General features: G+C 54.8%; 1 protein-coding gene and 1 long non-coding RNA gene across 7 annotated transcripts in view; one reads left to right on the forward strand and one right to left on the reverse strand.

The window, feature by feature from the left end:
• The window catches only part of GSE1 (Gse1 coiled-coil protein), a 395,186-nt gene that overhangs the window by 341,308 nt on the left and 31,174 nt on the right, over positions 1-22,704 (reverse strand). The window lies entirely within an intron of this gene.
• On the forward strand, positions 1,235-21,332 carry LOC145514238 (uncharacterized). Of its 5 annotated transcripts, none has more exons than XR_014059952.1 (5): positions 1,235-1,313; positions 9,040-9,118; positions 9,909-10,054; positions 11,489-11,720; positions 19,535-21,332. It is a non-coding gene; the product is annotated as an uncharacterized LOC145514238 (long non-coding RNA). The 5 variants fall into 5 exon arrangements; XR_014059949.1 differs by having other exon boundaries at positions 9,909-9,993; XR_014059951.1 differs by lacking the exon at positions 19,535-21,332 and adding an exon at positions 14,497-15,048.

A 22,704-nucleotide genomic window follows, 5' to 3' on the forward strand; every position in this document is an offset into this window, starting at 1 on the left:
GGCCCCCAGAGTATGCAGCCACTCAGGCTCACCACTTCTCCAAGCCTCTGTCCATGCTAGGCCCTCAGCCTATGGCCCCTGTCCACCAGTCTTTCCAGAAGTCCCCTTCACTCCATCCACGAGCGTCTAGTTTTACACTGGAGACCCCTGGTGTGAGGGGGAGGTGACAAACACACTTAGGGTACACGTGATGCACAGGAGGCCTTGCAGGAGGAGAAGGGTGTGGGGCCTAGGGAAGCGCTGGCAGGGGCAGCTGGGCAGAGGTCCTGGGGTACCTGGTTGGAGCCAGAAAGTCCGTGTGAAGCAGAGGGTGCCCTAGTTTCTGGGGCGCTCCACCCAAAGTGGAGATGGGACTGCTGCTGTGGGGTCCAGGTCACCCTCCTGCTCATGAACCTTCAAGGGCTCCCACTGCCTGGGCACAGAGTTCAAGAGATGCACCCAAGAGTGGGCATTCCCAGCCCTCACACTGGCTAGAAGCTGCCCACCCTTTTCTCTGGATTCTGACACACGTACCTGCTGCTCTCTCTTTTGTACGTCTGACTGTGTGTGTTTCACAGCATCTCCCCCTGCCCTGCTCATAGAAGCCTTCAGCTCCATCCCGCCCCCCACGGTTCTCAGGCCCAGAGGTATCTGTCACCCACAGTGTCACACTCCCGAACTAGGCACCACCACCACCCCATTCGACAGCCAAGGGTGAGGCCCAGATCACACAGCTTGAAAATGACGAGGCTGGGCTGGGAACCAGGGAGGCATTACATGGCTTCGTCTGCCCACAGCTGTAGCCTTGGGCTGCTTGCTTTGCCTTTCACTGGTTACTGTACCCCCGGCCAGTCCCGGGCCCTGGAGCTTCTCCCCAGCCAGCCAGAGGTGAAGACCCGGCCAGGGTGGTGATACAGCGGGTTGATAATGAACCTCTGTGGGCTCTATCACACCTGTATGACAGCAGGTTAACACCGAAATCAGCATCCAGCCTACGACTGCAGCACCACACAGGAGCCACAGGGCCCTTGCACGAGGCCTCGGATTCTTCCAGACCTCAATTTCCCCTCTTGGCAAGTGGGGGCCAAGCAGCTGGTCCTTAGGTCTTGCACTCCTCCCAGGAAGAAAGCCACATCACATCCGCTGCCCTTTCTGTCTTGGGGCCCAGTGGCGGGCCTACCCTGGGAGCCGCACCGGCAGCCGGAGGAGGGAGGAGCCAGGAAATCCGGGCGGGGTGGCGCCCACCCCCAGCCCCGGGCCAGGCGCCGGAGGGGGCGCCGGCTGCCCCAGAAACACGCTCCAGATGCGAGAGGCGCTGCCCGCATTCCTGGAAGGTAACGCCAGGCGGAGGGGGGGAGGGGGGGGCAGTCCGCGGGATACGGCCGCAGCCCGCTGCCAGATGTGCTTCACGAACAGCTGCCCCCGGCTAATAAGGTCAGCTCCTGGCTCCGGCGAGCCGCGCACCCACCAGCCACCTCCGCCAGCCTGGCACCCGCGCCGTCCTGCTTCCCGGGGCGGGCAGGCGATGCACCCCCCACCCCCAGCCCTGGGACCGTGGGGGAGGAGCCAGGCCCAACACCACCCCTGAGGCGGTGAGGGGGAGCTCAAGCCCCCACCCCTAAGGTGACGAGGAGGCGTCAGAACACCTCCACACTCACGAGCGGTCGGTGTGGGGAGAGCTAAGAACCCACCCCTCTGGGGGCCAGAACCCCCTTGGGGTCAGGGAGGCATAAATAACCAGCACCCCCCCCCCCAAGCCAACACTTCCCTGCTGCTGGAGGAGGGGTGCGGTTCCGGGCTCGTTGGGATTTTCTGTTTTATTGGCTGTTTCCCTTCTACGACTGAAAGGGGAGACCCAGTGCTAAGTTTGGGGCCACAGCCTGAGGGGGAAGTGCTCACATTCCACGTGCCCCGAGGGTGGGGACCCCCACTGCGGGCTGGGCAGGCTGCCTGGGAAGGGCAGCTGCAGGGACCCGGGGCTCCGAGGACTCCCTGCCCCCCCACGCCGCAGCCTGCCCCCTCTACTTCACCCCAGAACACTCTGTCCTTCATCCAGAGAAGTGAGGTCACCTCCCTGTGGGTCACAGGGCGGGTAGGGGAGCTAGTGTCGGGATCAGGGCCCAGATTCCGCTCCTCCCTTCCACCCAGGTCTCCCACAGGGCTGAGGGCAGCTCCCCCCCCCAACCCTCCCTACCAGATAAAGGCGCCGGCAGCCGCCTTTGTTTCTCTGGTGTAAACCGAGCCAGATGCGGTCTAATCCCCCAGCTGGGCTGGATTTGCTGGCGGCTGTGGCTCCAGCGCCTCCCAACCCCTCCAGCCCCGCCCGCCCCGCTGTGCCCTCGGCCGGCGTTCCCAGGGTTGCTGGGGGAGGGGGGGTGCTAATCACTTGGCAGCCTCAACCTCACCCATCTTCGCCACCTGAAGGCCAAGGGCAGAAATAAGATCCCCAGGGTTTGGGGATCAAGCCCTCCCGGGCCCACTCACCTCAGGGGAGTCATGTGATTTCTCTGAGCCTCGGTTTTCTTGTCTGTAAACTGGGGATGAGGAGGCCACAAGCCACAGGTGGTAGGAAGCTCAGTAAGCTCAGATACTATCACTAGGATTTAGAAAGATACTCACTTCCCTGAAAACCCACTGTGCGCCACACGGCCCTGTCTAACCGCACACCCCAGCTCCAGGGCACGGAGCAACGGCGTCAGCCACTTAGATGCCCACGGGAATGACTCATTCACTCCTCCCAAGAACCTGAGAACCCAAGGAGGCTCGGGCTAGTATTACCCACACCGCACAGATGAAGAAGCTGAGGCCCAGAAAGATCCCAAAACGAGTAAGAGGCAGGATTATTATTAAAAATGAGGAAGTGGCCTAGAGAGGTAAAGTGACTTGCCTAGGCTCACACAGCAAATGAAAGGCAGGCAGAATGGATGCCCAAGGGACAAATACAGAAGGGGGAGGCCACCTCCCCTTGCAGCACTAGGTGGGCTCTTCAAAGTGTGGTCTGCAGCCCTCCAGAATCAGACCCCCGTGACACTTGTTAAAAATGCAGATTCCAGGGCCCTGGTCTGATCCTGCTCAACAATAGTCCTTGCGGGGTGGGTGCCCTAGGGGTGGGGGTTAGAGCAGCATTCCGTGTTGCTGACCGGGTGGTCCACACTGTGCGTAGGGGCAAGGGCAGAAAGGACCTGGGGCAGGCCAAGCTGAAAGCAGCCCTGGAGGGGGCTCTCTGTTCCCTCAGGGACCTGGCCCGCCAGCCCTGGGCCACCGGCTGGGAACACAGCCTCAGCCTTACCTGGGCTGGTTCAGCCAGGAGGCAGGCGGGGAGCTGAGCTTACAACCTGCCAGGAGCGTCTGATGGACGCGGCGCCTCCTTCCAAAGGCCATTAATCATCCAGAGAAACTCCTTGTCAGTCTGTCTGTTCCTCCTGCCTCCACCCATGCACACTGCGCACACATACCGCATGCACAGACACAAACACACAAGAACACACTACGCACGCAGGCTGTGTGTACACATCACACCCCCACACCCCCACATGCCACACACACAAGAACACACACTATGCACACAGACTCTGGGTGTACACACATCACACACCCACACCCCCACATGCCACACACACAAGAACACACACTATGCACACAGGCTCTGTGTACACATCACACACCCACACCCCCACATGACACACATACAGGAACACACACTATGCACACAGACTCTGGGTATACACACATCACACACCCACACCCCCACATGCCACACACACAGGAACACACACTATGCACACAGACTCTGGGTGTACACACATCACACCCCCACACCCCCACATGCCACACACACAAGAACACACACTATGCACACAGGCTCTGTGTACACATCACACCCACACACACCCCCACATGACACACATACAGGAACACACACTACGCACACACGATCTGTGTACACACATCACACCCGCACCCCCACATGCCATACACACAAGAACACACACTACGCACACAGGATCTGTGTGTACACACATCACACAACCACACCCCCACATGACAAACACACAGGAACACACACTACACACACAGGCTCTGGGTAGACACATCACACCCACACCCCCACATGCCACACACACAAGAACACACACTGCGCACACAGGCTCTGTGTGGACACATCACACCCACACCCCCCACATGCCACACACACAAGAACACACACTACGCACACAGGCTCTGTGTGGACACATCACACACCCACACCTCCCACGTACACCCTCACCCCACACGCATGCACACTGGAATATAAACATGCAAACACACAGACGTGGGCACGCAAGGCTGTCAGAGCAGTTCCCCCCGATGAGAGGAGACAAGCAGGGCCCCTGTAGCTGTTTTAAATGCCCCCAAAGGTGGAGCAGCCCCCACTGGATGGACCCAGTCAGGCTCCAGCTCCCCATTCCCTTGGTTGGGGGTGGCAATTCTGTCAACCTGGTGCCTCCCCAGTGCTTTTCATCCCCATCTGAAGCTCTGGCTGGTGGGCAGTGATTAATAAAAAATGAGGAAATGAATTAATGATTGGCTGATAAATGTGGCTTGGCAGACGCCTCATCTTTGCAAGCAGCTTTGCAAGGGAGGGAAGTTACTACTCAGATTCTTGGGGCGAGAAGGCTGGTACTCTACTTCCCCATGCATTGCACTGATGAGGACAAGGCCAGGCATCAGCCCCCAAGAGACCCCTGGGACCAGAGCACAAGTCCTCTGCCTCTGCCTGCCCATCACCTGCTCTGAGCCATGGCCACACGCTCAGAAGCCCAGCTGTGGGAGTCCTGCTCAAGTGCGTCACACACTGGAACCCAGAGTCACTCATAGGTCCATCCACATCAGAAAGGACACAGACACAGGGCTGATATCCTGAAGAGGCAACCAGGGTGGACAGAAGCTTTCTTCAGCTGGAGTAGTCATGGAGGCCTCCTGGAGGAGGTGACATTCGCATGTTCGATGAAAAGCAGCAGATATTCTGGGCAGAAGGGCAGATACCTGAAAGCAGGGCGCTATTGTTTCTGTGGGGCCTAAGAAGGAAAACCCAGGGCATGAGGAGAGGGCTGCCTTCTCCCTGCCTGATGCCTCACACAGGAACACAGCCAGACCTTGTGAGGGCGAGTGGCAGCAGACCCAACTGAGGACCCGTGTACTCTGCTCCCAAGCCCACACCCTAAGCAGCACCGGGGAGCAACCCTGTCCCTCTCTGCTCTGGACACTCAGAGCCCATCCACCTCCTGAGCCCCCATCTGTCTGCCCCTCTGAGGGTGTCTGAGCTGCCTGCCCGAGGGGAACAGACTGGTATGAAAATGGGCAGAACATTCACCTTCAGGTGAGGGCTGGCCGGCCGTTCAGTGTGCCCCCAAGGAAGCAACTCATGGCTTCCTGCCATTTGCATGTTCTTCTGAGTTGAGAAGGCAGCTCCCAAGGAAGAAGCTGTAAAAACGCCTGTCTCTCTGTGGCCTTGTAGCAACAAACACACCTCCAAAGAGATGTAGGAACAGCCCACACCTTGGTTCTGGTTCGCCTGCCAAAAAGGTCACCACTGTTCATCTCCCCATTGGGAGGAAGCAAGTCTGGCTGGGAGCAGGCCCCAAGAGGTTGGCGCTCCCTAAACCAAGGCACAGGGGCCACCAAGCACTGGCACCTGCGGCTGTCAGAGAAGAGCCACAGACAGACACCTACCAGCTGGCAGCTCCCCATGTGCTTTTGCAAGTTGTTCTAAATCTTTCAAGTTTTCTAAGGCATCATTTTGTGCTGTGGGAAGAGTAAGTGTTATTAAAGACACTCATAGGGGGAAGGAGCAGAAATGACCTTGCTACAAAAATGAAGCTGAAGGTTTAGACGGGCTTTGGGGGCTAGGCAGTTAGCTGTCTGAGTGGAAGACCCAGTGGAGCCTTCATTATCGCTCACACAGGCAGCTCTGCCCAGGGAGCTTCTAGGGAAGGAGGGGGAGCTACAGCCAGCCAGCCATCTCCTATTCCAACCACACATCCAGCTATTGGTCCATCCATCTGAGAACCTATCTGTTTAACCATCAGCACATTCATGCCTCCATTCATCTGTCCATCTATCCATCCATCCATCCTCCTATCCATCCTTCACCTTTCCATCATTCTGTCCTTCCACTCACTCATCTGGAGTAAGCAACTTTTTCACTGTATCTAACCAGCATCTGTCCCTCCCTGACCCAGTGGCCCTGTCCACCAACAGACTCCTTTCCCCTCTACAAGGGTGGGCCAATCAGAATCTTCCCTGGGACGTTTCCCAGGAATTCCTCTCCATGCCCTCTTTGGAGTCACTAGATACTAGCCTAGAAATGACCTTAGCCATCTCTGATCTGTGAGGAGAACCTGCCCAAGAATGAATTCCACACAGGGGAAAGCAAAGCTGAGGTTGGAGACAAGTGAAGGACTGATGAGTCTGGATCCAAGGGTGCCTGGCGCCAGCTTCACCCTTCACTGGTTACAGGAGTCCACAAATACCCTTTTGAAATTGGGTCTGTGGCACTTGCAAACAGAAAGGAGTGTGGGTAACACAAGCTCTTCCAGTACAGTACAGGATGATTTAGAACCTTATAGATGTTCATTCCTGAGTCACACAGTTCAGTTCAGTTCAGTTGTTCACTCGTGTCCGACTCTTTGCGACCCCATGAATTGCAGCACGCCAGGCCTCTCTGTCCATCACCAACTCCCGGAGTCTACCCAAACCCATGTCCATCGAGTCAGTGATGCCATCCAACCATCTCATCCTCTGTCGTCCCCTTCTCCTCCTGCCCCCAATCCTTCCCAGCATTAGGGTCTTTTCCAATGACTCAACTCTTCGCATGAGGTGGCCAAGGTATTGGAGTTTCAGCTTCAACATCAGTCCTTTCAATGAACACCCAGGATTGATCTCCTTTAGGATGGATTGATTGGATCTCCTTGCAGTCCAAGGGACTCTCAAGAGTCTTCTCCAACACCACAGTTCAAAAGCATCAATTCTGCGGCACTCAGCTTTCTTCACCGTCCAACTCTCACATCCATACATGACCACTGGAAAAACCATAGCCTTGACTAGAGGGACTTTTGTTGGCAAAGTAATGTCTCTGCTTTTAAATATGCTATCTAGGTTGGCCATAACCTTCTTTCCAAGGAGTAAGCGTCTTTTAATTTCATGGCTGCAATCACCATCAGCAGTGATTTTGGAGCCCCCCAAAATAAAGTCTGACACTGTTTCCACTGTTTCCCCATCTATTTCCCATGAAGTGATGGGACCAGATGCCATGATCTTAGTTTTCTGAACGTTGAGCTTTAAGCCAACTTTTTCACTCTCCTCTTTCACCTTCATCAAGAGGCTCTTTAGTTCTTCTTCACTTTCTGCCATAAGGGTGGTGTCATCTGCATATCTGAGGTTATTGATATTTCTCCCGGCAATCTTGATTCCAGCTTGTGTTTCTTCCAGCCCAGCGTTTCTCATGATGTACTCTGCATATAAGTTAAATAAGCAGGGTGACAATATACAGCCTTGACATACTCCTTTTCCTATTTGGAACCAGTCTGTTGTTCCATGTCCAGTTCTAACTGTTGATTCCTGACCTGCATACAAGTTTCTCAAGAGACAGGTCAAATGGTCTGGTATTCCCATCTCTTTCAGAATTTTCCACAGTTTATTGTGATCCACACAGTCAAAGGCTTTGGCATAGTCAATAAAGCAGAAATAGATGTTTTTCTGGAACTCTCTTGCTTTTTCGATGATCCAGCGGATATTGGCAATTTGATCTCTGGTTCCTCTGCCTTTTCTAAAACCAGCTTGAACATCTGGAAGTTCACGGTTCACGTATTGCTGAAGCCTGGTTTGGAGAATTTTGAGCATTACTTTACTAGCATGTGAGATGAGTGCAGTTGTGCGGTAGTTTGAGCATTCTTTGGCATTGCCTTTCTTTGGGATTGGAACGAAAACTGACCCTTTCCAGTCCTGTGGCCACTGCTGAGTTTTCCAAATTTGCTGGCATATCGAGTGCAGCACTTTCACAGCATCATCTTTCAGGATTAGAAATAGCTCAACTGGAATTCCATCACCTCCACTAGCTCTGTTCATAGTGATGCTTCCTAAGGCCCACTTGACTTCACATTCCAGGATGTCTGGCTCTAGGTGAGTGATCACACCATTGTGATTATCTGGGTCATGAAGATCTTTTTTTTACAGTTCTTCTGTGTATTCTTGCCACCTCTTCTTAATATCTTCTGCTTCTGTTAGGTCCATACCATTTCTGTCCTTTATCGAGCCTATCTTTGCATGAAATGTTCCTTTGGTATCTCTAATTTTCTTGAAGAGATCTCTAGTCTTTCCCAATCTGTTGTTTTCCTCTATTTCTTTGCATTGATCGCTGAGGAAGGCTTTCTTATCTCTCCTTGCTATTCTTTGGAGCTCTGAAGGACGCCCAAAAGACAAACACGCTCTGTTGCAGCCTGCCAGAGACTGACCCCCAGCTGGAGGGGCAGTTCTAAAACGAACACGGAGGAAGCACCCTGCCCAGATGCTAGATGCCAGCACAGGGTCCACAGACCCAGGCCAGGCTCCTGCCACTGAGCCTCATTCCTCATCTGTAAAATGGAGGTGGCAGCCCCTGCTTGAAGATCAGGCCAACTGGGCTGCTCCCCACCAGCCATTCCTACCTGCTGCTTTTTCTGATGGCACAGCCTGTCACGCATGAAGTCTGGAAAGGTCAGATACTCATATTCCCAGCCCCTTGCAATTACAGGTAGGCATGTGACCCAACTTGGACAGGTGAACCCAAATTTGCTAAGATCTTCTGGAAAACACCCTTGCCCCAAAGAGAAAATGTCAAAGGAGACCCCATCCCTTCCCATTCTGCTTTTGGATGCTATCCTCCTATAAGAATGTGATGCTTGGAGCTGCGGCAGCCAGCTTGTGACCAAGAGGAAAGGACTAAGAGTATTATACTTGGATTTACTTTGATTTAAGGGAAAGGTTATCTCTTGTACAGTGGGGGCTGTGGGCTGCAATTGGCACTGTCATTATTGGTTGTAGGAGGTGTTCTCATGAAGAAGTTAAAAGCATGGATTCTGGAGTCAGCTCTATCTACTACTTGCTGGCTGTGTGACCTTTGGTAAGTTACTTAACTCCTCTGTGCCTCCATCACCCTCTCCATAAAATGCGAACAGTATTTTGCGAGTGTTAAACAACTTAGTATACATGAAAACATTTTGCACAGTGCATGGCACATAAAAAGTGCCCCCAGTAGATATCAGCTCTAATTAGCCATCACTGTCAGAGAATGTGCGGGTACAGGAGGGCCAGGCCCGGGGGGAAGCCAGGTGGGCACAAAGGCCCTGCCCGTAGAAGCAGAACGGGAGCCACAAGCCTGTTCTCAGCCTTGGCACTGTGGAGGCTGCGCTAACTTGCTCTGTGTTCGCCCTGCCAAGGCCAGAGCAGCTGGCTCCAGCCTGCCGATGCCTGCAGGGAGAGACACCCCTCCACGCAGCCTCCCGCCTCCCTCCACCCCTGCCGACCCAGAGCCAGCCTGGCAGCCCCGAAGTGGGCGCCCTGTCGGCCTGTGGCAGACCTCAGCCTGGGTCCAGAGAGGACCCCCACCCCCACTCTGCAGGCTGCACTCCTGACTCCAGCCAAGTAGCCTCCCCTTCGAGGAGGAGGTGGTGTCCCTCCACCCCTCCCGCCAGAGCCGACCATGGAAGTAGTTCCATTTGGCTGCCATACTGCAGTGACTCAAAAACAGTATTTGGCTTGTCGGACGCCCAGGTCCTGCACAGCTCAGAACAGACTGTGGGGCTGGGGGCCGTGTAACTTGGGTGTGCTCTCTCCCCAGGGAGGGCGGGAGGACCCAGGCCCCTTTGCAGCATGGTACACTGAGACACATCTCTGCATCTTCTTTTCATCAGACACGACAGAGCTGCCCTCCTGCCGGTCCACATCCATCCACGACACACGCAGTTCTCACCGGCCTGGGAAGCTGCCAGAATCAATGTGAGCAAGGTTCCTACTCAGGTGGCTCAGTGGTGAAGAATCCACCTGCAATGTAGGAGACGTAGGTTCGATCCCTGCAGGAAGAAATGGCAACCCTCCCCAGTATTCTTGCCCAGAGAATCCCAAGGACAGAGGAGCCTGGTGGGTTACAGTCCATGGGGTTGCAGAGTTGGACGCGACTGAGCGACTAAGCAGGCACAAGGTTCCTACGCAGTCAGGGGAGGGGCTGCTCACACTGGACATCTGGCATTTCCATGACAACCCCAGACACAGGCGCCGTGGTTAGGCCTGTTCTGTACGTGAGGACACGGAGGCTCAGAGGCAGGAGTACCTTGCCTGCGTCACAGCGCTGGCTTGCGGCAGGGGAGGACTCGGTCCCAGGCTCGGGTGACCTTAAAGCCTGGGCATTAACTGCACTGACTCAGCACTCCCAGGAGCTTCTGGCCTGAGAGCTTCGTCCTCCCCATCCTGGCCATCCTGCATGTTGCTGCCCAAGAACGATGCTCACGAGCCTCAGCAACCTTGAGGCTCCCCAGCACCCACAGAAAAAAAGCATAAACCCTCTGTACAGGCCTCTCCATCTCTGACTTCAGACATCATGCCTGCAATCCATTCACTCCTCACAAGCTGAGTGCTGGGGTCTGTAGAGCCTGGATCACACACCCACCCCAGTAGGCCAGCTGCACCCACCGCAGGGCATCTGTGAGCTGCCCCTCTGTCTGGAAGCTGTTCTCCCCGGATGCCCCGCAGTGTGCGTACCCTCCCTCCTGGGAGAGGACAGCCTGTTCGCCCCAGGCAGCGCTCCCCACCCCCACCCCACCCCAGTGTCTTCTCTACTACACACTTCTCTCACTACTGGCAGGGCATTTCTGTGGCATCGATTTATGTTTAATGTCTGAGGCCTCCGATCAGACCGTGAGGGCAGGACCTTGCCTGTCTTGTTTCCTGCTGCACCCCGCTGTGCCAGCACACGGCTAGAATGCAGGACATGCTGAGTGAGTTAGTGAACCGAGTTTCCTTCTCCCAGGACTCCTCACGAAGCCAGCATGTATCTGGAGTCCTGACTGGCCTGAAATAACCCCCCTGCTATGTTCTCTGCCTACACTTATCCTCTGCAACTCCCAGAGTTTCCTTCAAGTTTGCCCAACAACCCCCGACTCTGGCCCCAACCTGCAAGTTCTCCTCCAGGACAGGATGCTGTCCAGAGGCTCCTCAGTCATGCAGACATTCCCAAACTTGCCTGTGTGGTTCCTGCCACCTAAATCACCCTTTCCGGCCAACTCCTGCACATCCCGCAGAGCCCTTCAAGTATTCCCTCCCTTGCAAGGTAGAGCTGATCACATCCCCTTTTGACACTTCTGTCCTGTGGACACACCCACGCTGAGGGCCTCATGCATTTGCCTTCACTGACCATGATGCTGCATGCATACAGCAGGTGCTCACTACACCATGAGAGCATAACCCACCATCCCTTCTTATCCTTCACAACGTACAGGCCTCCCTGACTGGACAGGAATGCTCTGATGGCAGGGGCTCTTTTGTTCATTGCTACATCCTCAGTACAAAATCCGATGCCTGTTAAATGGATGGATGGACCAATGTACAGATGGATGGACAGGTGGATGCATGGATGGATGAAAGGAAGGAAAAATGGATGGATGGACTGGTGGATGGATGCCTAGAAGAAAAACAAGATAAATGGATGGATGAATGCCATGAGGAACCAGGTAAGACAGAGCTATGAAGGAATGGAAGAAGGAAAGGCAGGTGGATGGATAGACAGATGGGTGGTGGATGCACGTGTGGACAATGGAAAGAAAGTAAGTGGATGGATGGATGGATGGAAGGACAGAAGGAAGGAAGGATGGAAGGCAGGCAGGCCAGATGCATACACACATGGGATGGATGAAAGGACAGAGAAGACAGATACACGGAAGATGGCTGGGCAGGCAGACAAGTGGATGAGGAGGATGACGCTATTTGGGTCACTGATTTCTTATGGGTAACCTCAGTGTTCTGACCAGATGAAGAGCCCCTCAAAGGAGTCTTCCCCCCTTCACCAACAAGTGCTACCACTGCTCTGAGTGAACAGAGGGGAGGGGGGTATCTCCTTAGTTCTCCAGCTACACACACACACACACGCCCACCCCCACCCCCCCCACACGCCCACCCACCCCAGGAGCACCTCAAGCAGCCTTGCAGACTGTGTGGAGAGGCTGCCAGCCTAGCAGTGGACACTCATGGGCCCTTACTCCCTACCTGGCCCTGTGCCGGGCCCTTCCCTGGATGCCCTGTCTCACCTGGGCCCAGGTGGCAGGCGGCTCACTAACTTTATCAACAGGGGAACAGGTCCAAAGAGGCTACATTACCACCCACAGTTACACAGTTGTAGGAGGCTGAGCCAGGGGTTGAACGCAGAGCCTGAACTCTCAGCTACTCTGCGGCCAGCAGGCCCCAGCCGTGGTCATCACGTTCCACCTCCTACTTTATGGCATTTTCACTCTCTCTGTCCTTCCTCTTAAATCTACTTAGTATTTCTTACTTCATAATCTCCCTTAAGTCAACTCATTTTTTTAAGCTTAAATATATTTAAAATGTACATGACTACTCTAAAAGGAAAATCAGTATTAAGCAACATAAGTGGAAAATAACCCTAAAAATACATACTGTGAAAACGATGCAATGCTATTCAATTTTAGCCAAATAAGATTCCCAATGAAGACTCAGGACCCAAGGCCTATTGTCTATTAAAAATGGAGATCAGCGAGTGTGGTGGTTTAAAAACATATCCACGGATGCTTTGACATGCTTCACCCTGAAGAGGTAGAGCCCTTGAGTGTGGGCCAGTCTTAGGGATTCGTGTCCCGTAAAGAGAACAGGGCAGGAGTGACTGTGCGTGGCTTCTGAGACCAGGTCATTTGAGGCACTGAGGCTCCCCACTGCTTCTTTCTTGGGTCACTGACTCTGGGCAAAGCCAGCTGCCCTAGGGAGACACCCACACGGCAAGGAGCTGAGGCCTCTAGTCAAGAGCTATATGAGGCACCATCTTGGAGCTGACTGCCCAGCCCCAGTCAAACCTTGCTTTAAGCTACAACATTTTGGGGTATTCTGTTACACAGCAGTAGATAAGTTGTACAGCAAGCAATAGGGAGGCACTGAAGAGAGCCCGAGACTCTCCATGAAGCAGTCAGAGTGATCAAAAGCCAACTGAAAGGGGGACTGGTGGACCCTGATGGGACTCAACGTATTCTTTGATGCCACATCCATGCCTGCCCTCTCCACTCTGCTCCCCACCCTGCAGCCAGAGGGATGGGGGCTACATCAATCAGGTTCCATCTCCCCAGGGAACCGCCCCAACAAATCCCCTTCACACTTGGAACTCTCAGGGCTCGACATCCTCCAGCCCCACTGGCCTCTCAGACCTCCCCCCGGGCTCTCCTTCCTCCCTATTCATCCACTGGCCAAGCCAACTGCCTGCTTCGCCTATAAAATCCCAAGCACTTTCCCCATCAGGGATTTTGCAATGATTGCTTTTCTGTTTCCTCTGCCAGGGCCACTCCCAAGCTTGTCAGTCAATTTCACCGGCTCCCTCCAGGCTTCCCCACCTCCACAGTGATACCTGGTTGCAGATTTATCTGATAGCACAGGGCATACTTGTTCCCTCCTTTCTTCTTGGTCAGGTCCCCCTGCAGAAGATAAACTGGATGGGGGAGGGTGTGGGGGCAGAGGGAGATCTGTCCTGTTCAGAGCTGGGTCTCCCGTACTTGGAACATGCTCAGCAGACCTCCATGGAATGAATGATGGAGCTTCTGGATCCCGCCAAGAACTGGGCATCTAGGAAACCAGGGAGTCTGACTCAAACTAAGCTATAAACTGGAACTGGAACAGCTCTCGCTAATCTGTAGAGCCTCCAGCTCAACTCAAATATAACAATGTTCCGCAGCTGCCAACCAGACCCAGGGTGCCTTTTTTTTTAAGTTTGGCTTCAGGAACCTCTCCTCTGTTCCCCAACCCCCGCCCCCTTCCTTTGCTTCTCCCTGGTCCCTCTCTCTGTATCCACCCCTGTCATCGGCACACAATTTTCTGCTAGAGGTATCTGCTCCTTTGTTCTGCTCTCTCCACTGCATCCAGGGATTTTGGCCCCTACACCGGAAATCTCTGTGTGTGCCCTGTGCTGCTCGGGCAGCAACTCTGCCTCCATAACATCTTGTAGGTGGTACTGGAAGTGGGTATGGAGTTTCAGTTTGGGGTGACAAGAAAGTTCTGGAACTAGATGGTGATGATGGTCACACAACAGCACACACATACTTAACGCCACTAGGCTGGACCCTTTAAGATGGGTATAATGGTGATTTTTACATGGTGTTTATTTTTTTATACAGTAAAGAATGGTAAGAAAAACGATGCTGGCCCTATTTGGCCATCATCAAACTTAGCAGTTTGAAGACTTTATAATTTGTTAACACTGGTAGGTCTAAAGGCATTTTTCTGTGTTCTCCTGAGGTGGAACACACGGGTGTGATAGCTTTGATGCCTTCCTGCCCATAAACCATATTCTCCTCCATACAACTAATCAGTAAACGAGCAAAAACATCAATCTGGTAAAACCACCTAGAAAATGAAATTTTGAAAAGTTTCACAGCTTTGGGGATATGCAGCTTTTAAATTTTTGTCTTCCTCTTTCTTACATAAAAATTACACTAGAAAGAGAAGAGAAGTCACAGTATTAATGAAGCCCTGTGGTGGATCCAGGCCTCTGTGCAGTGAAGGCCAGCCCAGGCAGGGGACCAGTGAGACAGAAAATAAATCAACAAAAACTTCCCCACCTCCCAGGGTGCATTTTCAATGGGAATGACCCCCACCCATCCAATCCACGAAGCGAACTGGGATGCATTTTTTAATTGGGCCACACTTTCAGCTTCCTGGGCTGTTCCAGGAGGTGCCAAAATCATCACAATTTTCAAATTATTTGATCTGACAGAGATGCTGGTGCATGGCCATGGGAGATGGGAATGGGCTGTTTTGAAAAACAGATATAAAGATTTCTGAAGCTGCTGGCGGGCTGGTTTCCACCATCCACGATACTCTGGAGAATGAATGCAACTGTGCTGGAATATGAAACTATCTGCCCGGGGGTGTGTAGAGGCCATGGCCCTGCACCCAAGGGCGCGGCCTCCAGCACATCCTGTGGTCCTGCGGCCACTTGACCAACTGGGCCTCGGGCAAGGGGTGCAGGAGTTCTGCTCTGGACCAGCTGAGGGCTGGGCTCTGCGTGCTGCCATTCTGGACAAGTCTGTCCCTGAGGTCTCCTTGGATCCACTCGGGGCAGAGTCTGATGGAGAAAGCTGGGGCCTCTACCCTCAAGCATGTCATTCCACTGAGGACCCTGGGGCAGGGCAGAGGGGTACTAGGGGCCAGGCTAGGTCCCTGCCAGCGTGGACGCGGCCGAAAGGAAGAGAGGTGTGGAACTAGCGTCCTGACTCGCCCTCTCCCCAGCGCCCCTGCCGGACCCTCAGCTGCCCTGTGGCCAGGTTAGTGCAGGCCTTTCCCGCCCTCCCTGATGTGGGTCACTGACTTGGGGTGACTCTGGGGGCCGGGGTGGGCAGCTGAGTCAGAACCCACCACATCAACCAGAGCTGGCCATCCCATCCAGAGACAGAAAAACACCCTGGACCCAACCAAGGCTGCCATGGGGCCTGACCCCAGCCCAGGTCAGGGGCCTGAGTGCCATGAGCCCTCCAACCCCCTCCTTGGTGCAGTGTTGGCTGGAAGCCATGTCCCACCCATCTAGAGAGTGCCCCTCATGGATCTGGGGTTGTTTACAGAGCTGGCAGCTATTTAAAGCCTCGGTTTGTTTAGGAAGTGACAGCGGGTGCTGGATCCCTTAGGGGATGGGTCTGGGGTTGCAGAGCCTGCTGCCATTTGAACAGGGGACCAGTCAATTCTTCTGGGGGCCTGGGGGGATACGACCTAGTCTGTCTACCAGCAGTTTTGGGGGGAGGTGTGTGAGTGTCTGTGCATGAGCACATGGGGGACTGTGAACCCCGCTGGCAGCCTCAGCCAGCCTCCCCAGACAAACAGCCACACAGTGGGCCTCGTGGGTGCCCAGGCCACACGCTCCACCCCCAGCAGGGACAGCTGCAGGCCGCCTGGCCTCCCTGCCCCGGGCAGGAGCTGAGCCGCTTGACCTCAGAGGGCTGGTCTACTCCTGGATTTTATGGTCGAGGCCTGGTTTTCCCAGCCACAGTGTCTCGGAGAGGGGACAGCCTAGAGGACACTGAGTGGCCACAGAAGTTGGCTGTTCTCCCGTATGCCTATGGCCAGAGTGGGGGCCGGAATGGTGTTGCTGGGGATGGGTGAGGGCGGGGCACAGGGATGCGGAGGAAGCCAGGGAGCCTGAGGGAGAGCTGGGAAGGTTTCCTGGGAAAGGGAGTGGTGAGGAGACCCAGAGAGACCCAGAAACCAGGAGACACACAGACTCAGAGACAGAGGCAGAGACAGACAGATACGGGAGGACAAAGACAAAGGTGGACACGGCAAGACAAAGGGGGGACCGGAGAGCTGGGCGCAGCCGGGCCGTGTGGAGATGGCGCGAGCGGCCGACATGTGTGTGGTGAGGCTCAAGTTCAAAAGGGAGGGAAGAGGTGGTTAGACGACCAAAGTCATTGAAAAATTTTTGGCGCAGCTGCCCCAAGGCTCCTGGCCATGGGCCCGGCTCGGAGCTGAACTTAAACAAACCCCTGCAGCAGCCATCTGCTTGATTTTAAAATAAATCAAACAGTCTGCTGAGCCGGGATCGAGTTTCCATCTGCGCCGCCGCCCGCTCGCCGGCTTGGAGCCACGCTTGCCTCTCCCAGCCAAGGCTCCTGGCAACATGTGGGCCGGTAATTCCTCCAGGAGCAGAGAAACCGGACCCCCGCCGCCCCCAGCTCCTAACTGAAAGCAAGTGCTATTTTTACAGCCACCCACTGGAGAGGGGGCCCCAACAGGGCAAGGGAAACCCAGGCACAGGGTTACACTGAGTTGCCTCCAGCACAGAGAGGTGGGGGACACGTCACAGAATGCTCCCCCCCACCTCCAGGAAAGGGGTGAGGGGCTGAGTGTGGGGGTGCCGGCCCCCGGGGCCAGGAGGATGCTCTGACATCACGCAAGGCCCAGGAGCCAGCCTGGGCAGCGGTGGACCCCTGTGGGTGGCAGCAGCCCAGGGCTCCCCAGAGCAGCCGAAAGCAGCAGCAGGGACCCCCCCCCCCTCAGGCTGGGGCCACCCTGGGTAGTGCCACCCACCTGTCCCCTGCAGAGCCGGGCAATCAGGGGAGCCCGCCTTCCCTGACACAGGCCAGAAACAGAAACAGCAGCCTGGCAGGGCTCAGTGAGCCCCATCTGTGCAGTGGGCATAACACAGCACTTTGGTAGTCTCGGGGGAATAAGGATGGGGTCCTATGATCTTGGCGCTGTAGCTGGCACAGAGGGGCTTTTATGCCATCCCGGAAAATACAGGAAGGACAGAAGTGATGACAAGAAAAGATGCCTTCCTGGGGAGCTGCCCATTCACAGCCCAAGGGGTCCACAGTGACGAGACAGGCCTCCATGCCCAGGACCCCATGCCTCCGCAGTGCAGACTGTCCGCTGACCCCTGCCAGATGCTTCCTGCTGCATGAGCTGGGTCCCAAGAGGGAGAGGCATGGGTGCAGGACCCCAGTTTTATGGAAAGTCCTCAGTGTACAAACCAGAGTGGCCAGGGGCAAAGCGAGAGGGTCTGGACAGCACTACCTCTCCCACACTTCAGGGTGCCTCTGAGCATGGGTCCCCCAAACTCAAAAGCAGAGAGGGGAGGAGTGGACCACTCAGGGACCTTTAGATGCCCACTGTGTCACATTCTCCACTGCTCTTTCAAGGGACGACCAACCTTCAGATGCAAAGGCTTCTGCACCTAGAAGCTTCCTTTGGTTTACCCAGCCAGCACTTTGCTTCTCAGCCCCAAACGCAGCCCAGAAATGAAGACAAGCTGACTCCACAGGCACAGCAAGTCTCGTCCGTGTCAGGCTCCATCTCTCACCCTCTTAGCCGTCACTGGAGGTACAGGCTTTGAGTGTCCATGGGAGGCTCCTTGTGGGGCTGGCGCTCTCATCACGCCCATTTCCCATGTGGAGACACTGAGGCAGAGTCAGTTACCCCAAGATAGAAATGGTACAGCCGGGGCCCTACATGGGACCTGCCCCCTCGATAGCACACCCTCAACCACTGTGCCCTCCTCCTTCTCCATGGGCATCTTCCGCCCCGCCTCCCTCGCTCGGCAGGCCCAGCTGCTCCCCAACCAAGTTAGGCTTTGTCAAGATCCACGCAAATGTCGAGCATACTGCCTTCCATGGGCCAGCTTGCTTATTTCCCCAAGATGGCCTAACGAAAGGGTACTACGAACCCATCTTACAGTGAGGGAGACTGAGGCCTGAGAGGGACAGGCGCAGTGGGCAGTCTGGATGGCCCCGGGCCTGGCACAGCGCCGCTCCTCACTCCCGCCCCAGAAGCCGGGACGACAAGGGGGCCAGGGCAAGTGCAGGAGGAGGGCACCCCCTGCCCGCAGGCTCAGCTCTGAGAGTCACCCTTCCTCTCCTGCCCTGGCCCCTGCCCCCCTATTTCGCAAAACTTTACTGCACACCTGCTGTGCACCATCCCACTGCCAGCCCTACCCAGGGGACAAGGCGTGTAACGGCCACTATCGTGGCTTTGTAAGAAGCCACACACAGGGCCAGAGGGAGGAAAAGGAAGGCCCGTTGTGTGTGTGTGTGTGTGTGTGTGTGCGCACGCGTGCACGCAGGTGTCCCAGGGCTGCTGTAACTAGTCACCACAAACTGGTGCTTGAACGACAGAAACGCGTTTGCTCAGAGTCCGCAGAAGCTTGAAACCAAGGTGTGGGCAGGGCACAGTCCTCCTAAAGGGATCAGGGAGGAGCCCTCCGGCCTCCTCTAGCCTCCGGCAGCTGCCAGCCACACGGCGTCCCTTGGCTAGTAGCTGCGTTCCCATCCCTGCCTCCCTCTTCACGTGGCCTCTGTGTGCGTGTCCGTCTCCGCCCACCACACTCTCTGCCAGGGTCCAAATTCCCCTCTTCTTATAAGGACACCAGGCAGTGGATTCAGGGCCATCCTTATCCAGCCTGACCTCATCGCCACTGGATCATATCTGCAAAGACCTTATTTCCAAATAAGGGTGTGTTCACAGGTTCAGGTGGACATGAACCTGGGGGGACACCAGGCCCCAGCACCAGCCCCTGAGGTGCTGGCCCCCAAGCAGGCCTCTCCAGGTGGACAGGAGCCACTAACACAGCAAAGGGGCCAGCGGGCACTCCGTTCACCGAACCCAACACTTGCATGATGTCAACCTCTTCTTTCTGTCTCTGGACTCCTAACAGCCAGAGCCTATTACAGGATATTAAGTACCCGGAGGGAGGGAGGGAGGGCACCAGGGCCGGCTCCCAGCCTGGCAGAGGTGCCTGGTGATGGCTCCACCTCACTCGCAGCTTGCTTTCTCCCTCTCTCTCTCACAGAACCAGCCACAGAAAATCTCTGTGAGGAAGACCAGGGCCTCCGTTCCCACACGACTGGTGCGGCGCAGCTGCCAACAGCACTCTGACCTCCGCCTTGGGAGCCTGTGAGCCTGAGCTGCCTGTGGACGCCGGTCTTCCCACTCCCAGCCAAGGGGCTCCTCCGATGCGCCCCGCTCCTGTGAGAACCCCAGCTCAGAGTCAGAGCCCAGAAGATGACCTTCAAGGTTGTGTGGCCCCCGGGAGGGCGCCCCAGGCCTAGGGGGTGTCTTCCTCACACGGCAGTTCCCGCTGTGCTGACAAACGCACTGGGGGCGGGTGGAGAGCCACGTGCAGCAGCCGCGGCCCCGGGACCCTTCTGGAAACGCACCCGACAGACGTAAGAGCAGTTAACAAGCAGGAAGATGTAATCTACAACAGTGGGGAAAAGAGTGTAAATGTCCGACAACAAGGGGTAATCACTGAAGTTCAGACGCACCCTTCACACACTGCTAAGCACTCTCAGCCACCACCCATGGGAGCCACACACCTCTCATGGACATCTGTGGGGCAGTGTGTAACCAGGTACCAGGCATGGACCCAAATGGCAGATGTGTTTTTCTCACGGTTCTGGAGGCTAAAGCTGGAGACCACGGTGGTCAGCAGGCTTGGCTCCTTCTGAGGCCTCTCTCCTTGACGTGTAGACGGCTGTCCTCTCCGCGTGTCTTCACATGGTCTTCCTTCTGTGTGTGTCTGTGTCCTAATTTCCTCTTCGTACAAGGACACCAGACCTATTGGATCAGGCCTCACCCTAATGACCTCATTTTACCTTAACTGCCTCTGTAAAGATCCTGTCTGCAAGTAAGGCCACATTCTAAGGTGCTAGGGTTAGCACATCAATATAGGAACTGGAGGGGTGTGTGTGTGTGTGTGTGTGTGTGTGTACACAATTCAGCCTGTGACAGGCATCCTCACCAAATGAAAGCCATTAGAGAGGCCGTGTTTCAAGTGACGCCAGCACCACGGTGACAGAAAAGCTTTCAGTCCCCTGTTGCATGAGACTCAAGACTTCAAAGATCTCACTGGCTCTCAAGACTGAAGCCCTGACTGAAACATACCCCATGTGATGGCATGAAAGCGAAGGAAAGGGCCTGGGGCAGTGTCCGGCTCCAAGTCTCGGAGCTGAATGGCCGTAGACAGGCCGCCCGCACCCGCCTCGCAGGCGGCTCAGTGTCAGAGGCCGAACTCCTCGGGGCAGCCGGCGAGGGGCCTGGTCTATGCCCCTCCATCTTCAGGCTAGATGGTGACGATCCAGCTCCACATTGCATAACGAGTTATCACCCGTAAAGGCCTTGTAAGGCGGGCCCCTCCAGGTCCCACAGTCCCAGGGAACTGTGGAGGTTTCACAGATGGTGGAAATGAGGCTCAGATACAGCTAGTGGCCTGTCCAAGGTCACACAACACGGAAGTGGCAAAAGCGTCTGCCTCACATTTAGCACTAAGGCAAAACGGAGACAGCATTAAAGTGTGCTTCCGTTGGAGGGGGCCCCATCACCCTGTGAACAGTCACACCAGTGATCCAAGGCCTCTTCCAGTCTGGACATATTTCTTTAAGGCTGTAATCAAGACACGTTTACAATTCTGTGCTCTGCTTATTTTGACTCAGCATTAGATCATCAGCTTTTCTGTGCTCAAATGGGCTCCATGGACCTTACTTTAAAGCCACAGAATATTCCACCCCCAGGGATACGTAACAGTGTACCTAACTGTATCTGCTGTTGGATGTTCAGAATTCCCCCATTATAAATAACAGTGCAAAGAACATCTTTGTGTGCCTTATCATTTTCATTCTTCCAAGCGCATTCCTCAGGATACATTTCTAGCAATGTGATTATTGGGCTAAGGTATGGAGTGTTTTTAAAACCCTGAATACAGACTGACGAATGGTTTGGGGAACAGACAATATGATACAGATTTGTGCTGCCAGCAGCAATACTAATCAGCCAAATTTCTGCAACTTCACCAGCACCGGGTCTTATCGATTTTTCCTGGTATTTTAATAGCTTTCATGTAACTATATCCCCATATATTTACTTGTCTTCTCTCCCATTTGAACCACCTATCCAAAACTCCCTGTCTTTTTAACAGCAACCAGGGAAGCCAGAAAGTTCAGAAGCAGTCTCTCTGGTGGCCCATAGCTTAAGGACACCAAGGGATCATGTTCTATGCCTGGCTGATGGCAGGGGACAGTCTCTCCAAGTGACCCTTCAGCCACAGCTGCCCCTATCACCAGGGTAAGTCCAGCAGGCAATGTCAGGCTGACCACTTGGGGCTTCTACTCTCTGCCTTGGTCATGTGCTGTGGCCAAGCCCATGTGGTGTAGGTATTAGGTTGCAGAACGTGGGCCGAGTGGCTGAAAGGATACTGCTTTGCCTGGTGTGACCTGATGGCTGGCCACGGAGAAGCAGGTGCTGCTGAAGCTCTTTCTGAAACTCTGAGTTGCTCCAGAGGGTGTCTCCCTAATGCAGGGCACGCGAAGGTGATTGGGCAGGATGGGAGGAGGCAAATGTCAATGGGGACGCAGGCCAGCTAGGAGCATGAGACCCAGAAAAGGCCAGGAATAGAATCTGACTTCCTTTACATCCAAAATTATCAGGGAAGGGGCAGAAAGCAGAGAATCCAGGCACCAAAGCCATGTGGTAAGGCTCCGTGGTTAAGACAGACACTGCTGGTCTGGGTTCAAATCCCAGTGCTGCCCTGACCAACTGTGAGACCACAGGCTGGTTCTCTCATCTCCTTGTGCCTCAGTTTCCTCATCTGTTAAACAGGTTCACAATGCCACTCACAGGGTTGTTGTCCGAGTTAACGGAGCCAATATGTATACAGCTCAGCAGGCTTGGGGCACAGCTGGTGCTTAGAAAACAAAAACTTCACACGTGGGTGACACAGCAGCCCACACCCCACGCAGCTGGTCCAGAGGAGGCTGCAGCAAACCACAACCCAACGGCCAGCCAAACTAAGCATGGATTTTAAGTTTTTAAAGAATTCTAAAGAGTAAGTAAATAACAGAGAAGAATATGCAGCAGACACCAGAGACCAGCCCACAAAGCCTGAAATATCTAACACCTGGTCCTTTAAGAACAAGTTCGCCAGGCTAGGTCTACAGACATGGAAATTTCTGGTGGAATAATGGA

The sequence above is a fragment of the Giraffa tippelskirchi genome, chromosome 7, assembly GCF_054371585.1.
Source record: "Giraffa tippelskirchi isolate mGirTip1 chromosome 7, T2T-mGirTip1v1.2.pri, whole genome shotgun sequence".
NCBI lineage: Eukaryota > Metazoa > Chordata > Mammalia > Artiodactyla > Giraffidae > Giraffa > Giraffa tippelskirchi.